The following is a 14,205-nucleotide window of genomic DNA, read 5'->3' as shown; positions in this document are numbered from 1 at the left end:
CTTCAGTAAAAGCTGAAACCCAAAATAACTACAGTCATGTGCTGCATAACATTTTGGTCAATGATGAACTGCATATGCAATGGTGGTCCCATAAGATTATAATAAAGCTGAAAAATTTCTGTCCCCTAGTGACTTAGCATTGTAGCACAATGCATAACTCATGTGCCTGTGGCAATGCTGACATAAACAAATCTACTGTACTGCCAGTCGTATTAAAGTTTAGCACCTACAATTATGTGAATTATCTAAGACTTGATAACAAACGTAATATTACTGGTTTACGTATTTACTACAGTATACTTTTAATCATTATTTTTAGAGTGTACTCTCTGTTTTTTTTTTTTTTTTTTTTTTTTTTGAGACAAGATCTCACTCTGTCACCCAGGCTGGAGTGAAGTGGCATGATCTCAGCTCACTGCAACCTCCAACTCCCAGGTTCAAGGGATTCTCCTGCCTCAACCTCCTGAGTAACTGGGTTCACAGGCATGCACCATCGCGTCCGGCTATTTTTGTATTTTTAGTAGAGATGGGATTTCACCATGTTGGTCGGGCTGGTCTCAAACTCCTGACCTCAAGTGATCTGCCTGCCTCAGTCTCCGAAAGTGCTGGGATTGCAGACACGAGCCACCACACGGTGCCTGGCCTATTTTACAGTGTGTGTGTGTTTGTGTGTGTGTATATATATATATATAACTTTATATATATATAAAACTTCATATATATATAACTTCATATATATATAAATTCATATTATATATATATATAAAGTTAACTGTAAAATGGCCTCAGGCAGATCCTTCAGGAGGTGGCCCAGAAGGCATTACTCTAGGCTATGGTTTATGTTTGTCTTCTTTTTCAACCAAAAAGTTAAAAAAAATTAAAATAAAAGCATATAGAATAAGAATCTAAAGAAAAAATATTTTTACAGCTGTAAAATATGTTTCTGTTTTAAGCTAAGTGTAAAAACACTTTTGTAAAAACAAAAGAATCAAAAAGTTTTAAAATTAAAAAGTTTATAAAGAAAAAAGTTATGGTAAGCTAAGTTAAATTTATTATTTAAGGGGAAAAAATAGGATGGGTGCAGTGGCTCACACTTTTAAGCCCAACAATTTGGGAGGCTTAGAAAAGAGAATTGACTCCAGGAGTTCGTGACCAGCCTTGGCAACATGGTGAAACCTCGTCTCTACTAAAAATGCAAAACATTAGCTGAATGTGTTGGCACATGCCTGTAGTCCCAGCTACTTGGGAGACTGAGGTGGGAGGATTTCTTATGGCCAAGAGGTGAAGGGCAGAGGTTGTGGTGAACTGTGATTGTGATTCCAGCCTGGATGACAGAGCAGAACTCTGTCTCCAAAAATAAAAATGGAAAGAAAAAAGAAAAAAAATTGTTTTAAAATACACTTAATGTAACCCAAGTATACAATGTTTATAAGGCCTACAGTAGTGTACAGTAATTTCCTAGGCCTTCACATTCACTCAGCACTCACTCACCGACTCACCTAGAGAAACTTCCAGTCCTGCAAGCTCCATTTATGGTGCCCTATACTAGCATACCATATTTAATCTTTGATATCAACTTTTTATTGTACCTTTTCTATGTTTAGATATGCTTAGACACACAAATACCAGTGTGTTACAATTGCCTATAGTATTCAGTACAGCAACACCCTGTATTGATTTGCAACTTAGGAGCAAAAGTTTATTCCATATAGCGTAAGTGTGTAGTAAGTTATACCCTCTAGATTTGTGTAAGTACACTCTATGATGTTTGCGTAAAGATGGATTTGCCTAATGACACATTTCTCAGAAAGTGCCCTTGTTGTTAAGTGATGCATAACTGCTACTCTTAGCATGGTAGACCAGACTTCACCCATACCATGCTTTTACAGTCCCTCACTGCACAAAGTAAAATGGTTTTGGTGTCAAGCATAGCAAAGTGGTAAGAAAAGCATCAGAGTCATTGTAACTCTGAAATCACAAGAGATTTACAGGTCAAATTTATGACACAGATGTTTCCAAACACATTGAGAGGTTTATTATTGAAAGTAGTTCCATTAGTAGTTAGGTGCCTGGGATAAGAAAATCTAAATCTTCTCTAATGAAATATATATTTATCATATTAATATTTCTCAAATAATATACTTTCTAAAGATAATAAGCAGTGTACAATGTACAGTTCAAATAAATGAAGCTTAAGAGAAAAATGAAAATGTGAAAGAGACGCTTCAGGATCAACTAAGAGCAGAAGAAAGCTAAGAGTCCAAATATTAGAAGGTGAAACATAGAATCTGAAATAAAGATACACTTGAATGTTTCTTCAGGGGGCAGGAAGCTATAAATATGAGTAAGGGGATTTGAAAAGGAGTCAAGTAGAACTTCTAAAAAGAAAAATATAATACTTATAATTTAAAATATCATATATGGAGTTAATAGCATTTTAGATACAGATGAAGGAAAAATTAATTAACTGAAAGATAAGGCAAAAGGGATTTTCTAGAATGCAACATGGATAGAAACAGAGATGAACAATGTAAACCAAATAGTCAAGACTCTTCAAGGTGGAGTAATAATGTCTAACTTACATCTGATTGGAATGCCAGAGAAGGGGAATATAGAGGAGAAATATGTTTGAAGAGATAATGACTAGGATATAACTAGAACTGATGAAAGATACCAATTTGTATACACACAAGAAACTGAGACTCCAAATGAAGATAAATTAGGGCATCCCCACATTGACACACCAAAGTGAAAATTCAGAACATAAAAAGAAAAGGCATGGAAGACTCCCACAAACAATGTTGGGTGAGAGAAACACAATGCAAAGAATTTACATATTATGCATCCATTCACATAAAATTCAAAATCAAAACTGAACTCGATTGTTTAAGGATGTATAAATAAGTGGTAAAATTATAAAGCAAGTAAGAAAATGATAAATAGAAACATCAAGAGTGGTTATTTCTATAAAGAAGGGAAAAAATTATAACTGAGAAGTAGGCAGGTAGAGGATTCTGAGATGCTGGAAAATATTCTATTTCCTGACCCAGCTGGTGGGTAAATGGGTATTTCTTGTATAATAATTCTTTAAGCTATACATTTGTGTTTTATATATTTATTTAGTACACTATGTCTCCAAATTTGAAGATGAAACCAACTAATTTACTTTCACTGAATGAACTAAAATTGTCCTGAAAACATTTGGTAATACATTTCCCAAATGTCTGAATTTCTCATCTCAGTTTTAGTTGTTGATTTTCTCTAGCCTGTCAACTAGGGCATATGGTTTAATAAATATAAATGGTTCACAGATAATGAACAAGCCATTCATTTCCACTTAACATTGCTACATCACACCTTTTCAGTTTTAACATCACAATTAAGACTATACATTTAATAAAATTATGAGACTTTAAACTTAGATTGTTGGACACAGAGATACACTGAGAAGTAAAGAAGATCAGCAGGTCTGGTGCAGATAATTATTTAAAGTTTGACGTATTTATTTAAACTTCTTGTAAAACATACAGATGGAAATGTTCAATAGATGGTTGCAAATACTGATCCAAATCTCAGAAGAGACTGGGGGGTCAGAAACAGATTTGTAAGTCATCTGTTGAGAGGCCATCTGTATTTGTTTTCTAGGACTGCCAAAACCACAGACTGGATGGCTTAAACACTGAAATTTATTTTGGCTAGAAGTCTGAGATCAAGGTATTGTCAGTGTTGGCTCCTTCTGAGGTTTGTGAGGGAACTATTTGTTCCAGGCCTCTCTCCTTGGCTTGTAGGTGTCTGTCTTCTTCCTGTGTCTCAACATCGTCTTCCCCCTGCACCTGTCTTTGTCCAAACTTTCTCCTCTTATAAGGCACCAATCTATTGGATTAGGGTCCACCCTAATGGCCTTACTTTAATTATTTCTTTAAAGATCCTATCCACAGAGTTACATTCTGAGGCACTAGGCATTTCGACTTCAACATAGGAATTTTTTTCAATGTACAGGGAAATTTAGCCCATAACACCATCAATTAAACCCTCGGACAAGATGACCTGGCCAATGTGCAGAGCACATTGAGAAAAGGGCTCTGAAAAAAGCTATATTCAGAAGAGACAGAAGAGGACAGAGGCTGAGAAGGAGATCGTTTAAAGAGATAATCAGTGAAGTAAAAAATGGCAGGAAGGTCAATGAGGATCTATCTGGACTTAGTAAAGCAGATGAACTTGATGACGCTATATGTGGTGACCATTGATACAACAGAGTTTATGGAGCGGGAAGGAGTGGAAGACTGAAGTGGGTAAAGGAGTACATCTAAAAAGGCACAATGAGAATGGAAAAACAGCAATGAACGTTAAGAACTAGAAGAGATTTAGAAAGAAGGAGCTGATATAATAACTGTGTGGGTGATTGTGCAGGACAAATGATAGAGTGACCATTAAAATATGGCTTATGATTGAGCACAAGAAATCATTTCAATGATACAAATGCAGATGGAAGACGCAGGTATAGAACTTTTGTCAGGAATACAGCTTACTATAGACCTATTTACCAGGGGAAGGCCAGTGTTCAAATTCCTCTTAAACTGTTATTAAGGGAAGTTCATATGGCAACTGCAAGTATCAATGCCACTATAATATTCTATTCAGAACACTGACAACATTTCTCATTTATGCTTTTATAAAATCACTATCTGAAAGTCCATTCCAACATTGTGAATTTCTTCTGCATACTAAATACTACTCTAGGAAAATGCTGAAAATTTAAATTGGAGGAGATAAATCATTTTAGAAAATTATTTATTGTTTACATCTAATAACTACTATTTATGTTTTACATAATTAATGTCAATTTAAATACTATTTATTTTAAAATTTAATTGTACTTTTACTTCTCTTGGAATGAAACTTTCCATATAACAAAACTTTTTTAAATTTTCAGACAATCCGTTTTCAAATGTGATTTCAGCTCATAATGTATAGAAAATGGGGAGCTTCTTTCTCACAATCCAAATAGATATTATTTAGCATTTTCTGTATTTTCTCCTGTCAAAAACGTTTCATAAAAACAAACTGACTTACAGGGAGGGGAAAAACACACACTGGGCCTGTTGTGGGGCGGAGGGAGGGAGAGCATTAGGATAAATAGCTAATACCTAGGTGATGGGTTGATAGGTGCAGCAAACCACTATGGCACACGTTTACCTACATAATAAGCCTACACGACCTGCACATGTTTCCAGGAACTTAAAATAAAATAAAATAAAATTTTAAAAATGCCTTGCACATGCTATTGTTCTTTCAACAGTTGACGTTTTCTCTGGCATTGTATCTTTAAGTATGCAAACACTTAAGCCACATCATTTTAAAACAAGAAGGAGATGTTTGACTATTGTTCTTTCTGATGGATATGCTTTTAATCTATGTATAGAAGTTATGCGGTATATGTTTTCATATTATTAGATGACTTTATCCAATTGATATATTGTTACAAAAGAGGTAAATGCTTAATGTCCTTGTAAAACAAGCTACCTAGTGAGAAGTTTCTGAACAAAATGAATCATTTCCTAAAAAAAAAATATTTTAAAGCATCCTATTTAACATTTGCTAAGTTGATAGTATTAATTCATGTATATATATTATATACTTTTTCTATTATGTTATCAATTACACGTGCTTTGAAATCTGAGAGATAAAGCTTTCATACATATCATCAAATTATCAGGGTCTTCATGAAAGTTTTAAAATACAGAAAAGCAACAAATATAAATATAATATGCTGCCATTTTATTATTATCTTGACTTTCAGTTCCAATGTAAACCAAATTTTATCTATGGTTATTAACATTGCAGTATAGAAGTTCTAGAAAGCATAATTAAAACTTAGTGATTTTTTTCACTACTAGACAATTTTGAACTGTTAAAATCAAACAAAGACTGTTAACACCACCAGTATATTTGTCCTTTGTGGTAACTCATTGAGGGCGAATCTAGGCTAGAAGTTTCTAATAGTGGGAACCTCTTCTTATCCATCACGTATTCCCAGTTTAAGTGCTGTGTGAAATAACTGCAAGTTGTATTAAACTGAGTCATGTCTCAATGTAAATATCTGCAATAATAAAACCTATTTAAGAATTGGTTTTTTGAATAGATTATTTAAGTCTATTTAAGACTAAATGACTATTATGACTATTACTATTGCCATTGTTATTTAATGTAACTTTTTTTTTTTTTGAGATAGAGTCACACTCTGTCACCCTGGCTAGAGCGCAGTGGCGCAATCTCAGCTCACTGCAACCTCTGCCTCCCGGGTGCAAGCGATTCTCCTGCCTCAGCCTCCCGAGAAGCTGGGATTACAGGTGCCTGCCACTAAGCCCAGCTAATATTTGGAATTTTTTTAGTGGAGACGGGGTTTCACCATGTTGGACAGGCTTGTCTCAAACTCCTGACCTCAGGATCTGCCTTCCCTTGGCCTCTCAAAGTTCTGGGATTACAGGTGTGAGCCACTGTGCCCAACCTTAATGTAACCTATTTTTGAGCCCAATAAAATTATTCACTAAATCAATCATTCAATATTTATTAAGCACTTATTTGTGCCAAGTTCTCTTCCGGGCATTGAGACTCAGGAGTGAACAAACATGCAGAGATCCCTACCCTAATCAAATTTACATTCTACTGCTAAAGACAGATAATAAACACGTGTAGTAAATAGATTACATTAAGATGTATACATCAACTGGTGGTGAGTGCTACAGAAACACAAAACAGAAAATAGGTATAGGGAAGGAGTGGAGTGGGGTGATATTTATAGTTGAAAGTAAGGTATTCAGGAAAGGTCTTCATGTGAAATTAGTATTTGGGCAAAGACATAAATGGGGTGAGGACGTGAAATCTGGGAGAATTAGCAATTACACAAAAGTATAAAAGGGTCGGCAAGAAATTTAAAAGTCTTTTAATTTATTTCACAATTTGGTATAGAATATTGATAATATAATCTTGTTATGTTATCTATCCATCTTCTTAGACATCTGCTTAAAACATATGCAAATTATCCACATTTTAAATCACTTACATATAGAGAGGTTTTACCTCATTAAAGCCAAAGTCTAATTATAACTCTGAAAAAGTTATTTTGGAGGAAGAACTAATTATAGTACGCAGAAATGTGGCAGGCCAGGCCTCACTAACGCAGACCTCCATAACAACTATATCAGTGCTGACTGAGCCGTGAAGTTCAATATTAAAAGCCAGTGCCCTCAGACAAAGGCCAAGATGTAACAAAAGCCCATCATTAGTTTTACCTAGGGGTTTCCTGGGCCTTAAAGCATGAAAATAACGAAGAAATTCCTAACAGGACCACTGAAGACTAAATAAATTTTATTGTGGGTCTAAAGAGACTCCCCAGGCCTCCATAAACAAGTTTATTGGGAGTCTGAAGGAACTCCTCAAACCTCTGAGATTTAGTAGGAGACAAGAGTAATCACCCCAGCTCCTGGATCTATTCAGATTAAGTAAATTTACTGAGGCTTCACAGGAATGCCTTCAGGACTCAGATGTCAGTTAGAGATTAAAATAAATTTGGCTAGGTGTGGTGACTCATGCCTCTAATCCCGTCACTTTGGGAGGCCAAGGCACGCAGATCACGAGGTCAGGAGATTGAGACCATCCTGGCTAACACAGTGAAACCCCATCTCTACTAAAAATACAAAAAATTAGCTGGGTGTGGTGGCACATGCCTGTAGTCCCAGCTACTCAGGAGGCTGAGGCAGGAGAATTGCTTGAACCCAGGAGGTGGAAGTTGCATTGAGCTGAGATTGTGCCACTGCACTCCAGCCTGGGCGACAGAGCAAGACATCATCTTGAAAAAAAAAAAAAAAAGAGGTTAATTACTTGTCTTTAGATGAATGCACACTTACACATAGACATATAGTTTATATAGTATATAGATTAAGGTATATAAGCTCTCGAAAAATTTGTAATTTGGAGTTGGCCTGGTGATGGTTTCCAGGACTTCTCCCTGTAACTGGTTGCAGAAATTAAAACTCTCTTCCTCCCCAGTTCATCTGCATCTCATTATTGTGCCACGAGAAACAGCAGCCCAATCCTCAGTTTGGTCTGGGAACAGAAGTAAATACTAGCTAACTGTAAATTATGTCATAAATATCTGAGTTTTAGTGAAGTAAGGGAGCATATTGTGTGGATATCTGAAGAGGGTATTCTAAGGAGCAGAAGCAGCAGTATTAAGGTGGGATGGTATAGTAGTCTGTTCTTTCACTGTTAATAAATACTTAACTGAGACTGGGTTATTTATAAAGGAAAGAGGTTTAATTGACTTACAGTTCAGCTAGGCTGGGGAGGCCTCAGGAAACTTACAATCATGGTGAAAGTGAGAGATAGGACTAGGTGAATTTCCTATAAGAATTCCTAAGCCTAGCTGGGGAAGGTGATTACAGCCACCTTTAAACATGAGGCTTGTAACTCAGCTCACACCCAAACAATCAGGTAGTAAAGAGGGCTCACTAAAATACAAATTAAGCTAAGAGCAGGAGGTAAAGAAATAGTCAAATCATTATTGCCTGAGAGCACAAAGGGAGGGACAATGATTGGGATATAAACCCAGGGCATTTGAGCTGGCAGTGGCAACCCCCTTTGGGTTCCCTCCCATTGTATGGTAGCTCTGTTTTCACTCTATTAAATCTTGCTACTCCACACTCTTCTGGTCCGTGTTTGTTCCAGCTGGAGCTGAGCTTTCACTTGCCACCAACCACTGCTGAATGCTGCTGTCACAGACCCACAGTTAAATCCCACCCCGATCTGGCAAGGTGTCTGCTGTGCTTCTGATCCAGGGAGGCGCCCATTGTTGCTCCTGGTCAGGCTAGAGGCTCACCATTGTTCCTGTGCAGCTAAGTGCCCAGGTTCATCATAATTAAGCTGAACACTAGTCGCTGGGTTCCACGTTCTCTTCCATGACCCACAGCTTCTAATACAGCTATAACAATAACACTCACCACACGGACCAAGGTTCCATTCCTTGGAATCCATGAGGCCAAGAACCCCAGGTCAGAGAACAAAAGACTTGCTGCCATCTTGGGAGCGCCTGCCACCATCTTGGGAGCAGCCCACCACCATCTTGGGAGCTCTAAGAACAAAGACCCTCTGGTAACAGCTGGAGGCCTGTACGGGGATTCTCCAAAGCGGTGAGTAATATTGGACCACTTTCGCTTGCTATTCTGTCCTATTCTTCCTCAGAATTGGAGGAAATACCAGGCACCTGTATTAGCATGGCCACCAGTCTTAAGACTCAGGTGTGAGGCTTCCTGGAAAAAGGCTTTCTAACAACCCTCAACCCTTCTGGGTTGGGAGCATTGGTCTGCCTGGAACCAGCTTCTGCTTTCCTAATTTCCTGGGGAAGCTGAGGGCCAACTAGAGGCAGAAAGTTGTCATTCTGAACACTTTCATGGCACAACCAGAAGTCTCTACTCCACAGTCGCCCATGCGTGTGCCCCTACCTCTCCTTCTGACCCATACCTCCTTGGTCCTGACCATGACTTTCTTGAAAGTGTAGGCCTAAAATTCTCCTTACCTCTGAATCTACTTCCTCCAATCCCTGCCTCCTAGGTACTAATGCTTCAGACTTTCATTTCCTATCCCAAGTACTAGAGCAAGTTGTATCTCCAAAGGGATCTAAGGAAGCTCAATGCTGCATCCTTAAGCATCTAGGCTATGAATCCAGGGAGTCTTGCCCCTGGTGTCCCTCCTAATTTAGGTATACAGCTCTTGACATGGGCAGTTATGTGGGACCCGTTCCCCATCACCCTTGCCAGGGCCACAAGTTTGTAAATGGCTAGGAGGATTGCTCTCTCATTGTGCAAGATGCTCTCCTCCCCCAATTTCTACCCAGCTTACCCCGCTCTCCCAATACAATCTCCAAGTCTTGGCTCCTTGGCCAGGGCCTTAGAACTGATGACCCAGTACTTTAACAGCTGGAATTGGGTCTACAACAACATAATAGATCAGGATGAAAGCAAATTGAGTAAATTAAAGGAAAAAGAGAGAAGGCAGAGAGAGGGAGAGAGAAAAGAGAGTAAGAGAGAAAAAGGGAGAGAGACAGAGAAAGGCAGAAAGACAAATAAAAGAAAGAAAGAGAGAAAAAAGGGAAAAGCGGGGGGAGGGGAGAGAGAAAGATAGAAGTAGTAAAGAATAAACAGTGTGCCCTATTCCTTTAAAAGCCAGAGTAAATTTAAAACCTATAATTGGGCCGGGCGCGGTGGGTCAAGCCTGTAATCCCAGCACTTTGGGAGGCCGAGACGGGCGGATCACGAGGTCAGGAGATCGAGACCATCCTGGCTAACATGGTGAAACCCCGTCTCTACTAAAAATACAAAAAAAACTAGCCGGGAGTGGTGGCGGGCGCCTGTAGTCCCAGCTACTCGGGAGGCTGAGGCAGGAGAATGGCGTGAACCCGGGAGGCGGAGCTTGCAGTGAGTTGAGATCTGGCCACTGCACTCCAGCCTGGGCAACAGAGCGAGACTCCATCTCAAAAAAAAAAAAAAAAAAAAAAAAAAAAAACCTATAATTGATAATTGAAGGTCTTCTCCATGACTCTGTAACACTCCAATACTACCTTGCTGTCAGTGTAAACAAGGACATAGCCCAAAAACACTGAGACCACTGACAATCCGTAGCCGTCCTATCAAAAATCCTTCACCCAGTAACCCATGGATGGACCAAATGCATTCAATCTGTAGTGGCAACTGCTTTGCTAACAGAAGAAAGTCAAAAAATAACTTTTAGAGGAAACCTCATTGTGAGCATACCTCACAAGTTCAGAGCTATTCTAAGTCAAAAAAAGCAAAAACGTAGCTTACTAACTCAAAAATCTTAAAGTATAGGACTATTCTGTTAGAAAAAGGTGATTTAACACTAAGCACTGATAATTCCCTTAACCCAGCAAATTTCCTAACAGGAGATTTAAATCTTAATTATCATGCAAAGGTCCAACCAAACCTAGGAGGAACTCCCTTCAGGACAGGGCAATAGATGGTTCCTCCTGGGTGATTGAAGAAAAAAACACAATTGGTATTCAGTAATTGGGGGAAACTCTTGTAAAAGTAGAGTTAGGAAAATTGTCTGATAATTGGTCTGCTCAAATGTGCGAGCTGTTTGCACTCAGCCAAGCCTTAAAGTACTTACAAAACCCGCAAGCCCATCTTCTTCTCCTCACTCTCCTTCTCATAGGAAAAAGGCATAGGATAAACAGGATCCATCTCTCGTATTTTGTACCCAAAAGGACTTAATCCAGGACAACAAAAAGTTTAAGATCGATAATTAGGGCATATTCCTACAAAGGAAAAGAAAAACAAAAGCCCTGGTGGGCAAAAACTGTATCTCAATCCTGACTCAAAAGGTTACCTACACAATCTCTGAAACGAATTTGCATAAAAGTGTTGTTTATGGGAATGCATCTTGATGGGACAACTGGCTTGTTATGAAATACTCAAAAACCCAGCCCAGCTATAGAAGTCACCCCTGAGCACAAAGGCAATGTTGGGCACACTGGTAAAGGACCAGTAGAATCCAGCAGCCTGGACCCCTTTCTTTGTGGTCAAGAAAGGTGAGAAAACAGGTGCAGGACTGCTACATCAGTGAGCATAACTAATTTGATAAGCAGAGGTCCATGGGTGGTTATGTACCCTGGAAAGGAATAAGCATTAGGACCACAGAGGATGCTCTCAGACTGATGCTCATTGGAAAATGACTAGGGGTGCTGGCATCCCTATGTTCCTTTTTCAGACGGGAAACATTCTCCCCAAGGCAAAAGAGCCCCTAAGATGTATTCTGGAGAATTTGGCCCAGCCAGAGTGCCAATTTTCATTTGCTTTTCAGACTTGAAGCAAATGAAAATAGACCTAGGTAAATTTTCAGATAACCCTGATGGCTATATTTATGTTTTACAAGGGTTAGGACAATCCTTTGATCTGACATGGAGAGATATAATGTTACTGCTACATCAGACACTAGCCCCAAATGAGAGAAGTGCTGCCATGCCTGCAGCCCAAGAGTTTGGCGATCTCTGGTATCTCAGTCAGGTCAATAATAGGATGACAGCAGAGGAAAGAGAAAAATTCCCCACAGGCCAGCAGACAGTTCCCAGTGTAGACCTTCACTGGGACGCAGAATCAAAACACGGAGATTGGTGCCACATACATTTGCTAACTTGCGTGCTAGAAGGACTAAGGAAAACTAGGAGGAAGCCTATGAATTATTCAATGATGTCCACTATAACCCAGGGAAAGGAAGAAAATCCTAATGTCTTTCTGGAGAGACTAAGGGAGGCATTGAGGAAGCATATCTCTCTGTCACCTGACTCTACTGAAGGCCAACTAATCTTAAAGTATAAGTTTATCACTCAGTCAGCTGCAGACATTAGAAAAAAACTTCAGAAGTCCACCTTAGGCTTGGAACAAAACTTGGAAACCCTATTGAACTTGGCAACCTCGGTTTTTTATAATAGAGATCAGGAGGAGCAGGCAGAATGGGACAAACAGTAGAAGAAAAAGGCCATTGCTTTAGGCATAGCCCTCAGGCAAGTGGACTTTACAGGCTCTGGAATAGGGAAAAGCTGGGCAAATAAAATGCCTAATAGGGGTTGCTTCCAGTGCAGTCTACAAGGACACTTCAAAAAAGATTGTCCGAATAGAAATAAGATGCCCCCATCGTCCATGCCCCTTATGTCAAGGGAATCACTGGAAGGCCCACTGCCCCAGGGGACGAAGGTCCTCTGAGTCAGAAGCCACTAACCAGATAATCCGGCAGCAGGACTGAGGGTGCTTGGGGCAAGCGCCAGGCCATGCCATCACCCTCACAGAGCCCTGGGTATGCTTGACCATTGAGCGCCAGGGGGTTAACTGTCTCCTGGACACTGGCGCCCCCTTCTCAGTCTTACTCTCTTGTCCTGGACAACTGTCCTCTACATCTGTCACTATCCAAGGGGTCCTAGGACAGGCAGTCACTAGATACTTCTCCCAGCCACTAAGTTGTGACTGGGGAACTTTCCTCTTTTCACATGCCTTTCTAATTATCCTGAAAGCACCACTCCTTTGTTAGGGAGAGACATCCTAGCAAAAGCAGGGGCCATTATACACCTGAGCATAGGAGAAGGAACACTCGTTTGTTGTCCCCTACTTGAGGAAGGAATTAATCCTGAAGTCTGGGCAACAGAAGGACAATATGGACAAACGAAGTATGCCCATCCTGTTCAAGCTAAACTAAAGGATTCCACCTCCTTTTCCTACAAAGGTGGAGACCCAACAAGGGCTCCAAAAGATTGTTAAAGACCTAAAAGCCCAAGGCCTAGTAAAACCATGCAATAGCCCCTACAATACTCCAATTTTAGGAGTACAGAAACCCAACTGACAGTGGAGGTTAGTGCAAGATCTCAGGATTATCAGTAAGGCTGATGTCCCTCTATACCCAACTGCATCTAACCCTTATACCCTGCTTTCCCAAATACCAGAGAAAGAGAGTGGTTTATAGTCCCAGACCTTAAGGATGCCTTTTTCTGCATCCCTGTATCTTTAACCTCCTTGTTAAGTTTGTGTCTTCCAGAATCAAAGCTGTAAAAGTACAAATGGCTCTTCAAATGGAGCCCCAGATGCAGTCTATGACTAAGATCTACTGTGGACCCCTGGGCCAGCCTGATAGCCCATGCTCCAATGTTGATAACATTGAAAGTACCCCTCTCAAGGAAATGTCAACTGCATGACCCCTGCTATGCTCTAATTCAGTAGGAAGCAGTTAGAGTGGTTGTCGGCCAACCTCTCCAACAGCACTTGGGTTTTCCTGTTGAGAGGGAGTACTGAGAGACAGGACTAGCTGAATTTCCTATAAGAATTCCTAAGCCTAGCTGGGGAAGGTGATGCCACCCACCTTTAAACACAGGGATGGTAACTCAGCTCACATCCAACCAATCAGATAGTAAAGAGTGGTCACTAAAATACAAATTAGGCTAAGAGCAGGAGGTAAAGAAATAGTCAAGTCATCTATTGCCTGAGAGCACAAGGGGAGGGACAATGATCGGGATACAAACCCAGAGCATTCGAGCCAGTAGTGGCAACCCCCTTTGGGTTCCCTCCCATTGTATGGGAGCTCTGTTTTCACTCCATTAAATCTAGCAACTGTACACTCTTCTGGTCCATGTTTGTTCCAGCTCAA

The sequence above is a fragment of the Trachypithecus francoisi genome, unplaced genomic scaffold (assembly GCF_009764315.1).
Source record: "Trachypithecus francoisi isolate TF-2019V2 unplaced genomic scaffold, Tfra_2.0 Lachesis_group11, whole genome shotgun sequence".
Taxonomy (NCBI): domain Eukaryota; kingdom Metazoa; phylum Chordata; class Mammalia; order Primates; family Cercopithecidae; genus Trachypithecus; species Trachypithecus francoisi.
This window is presented reverse-complemented; position numbering follows the sequence as displayed.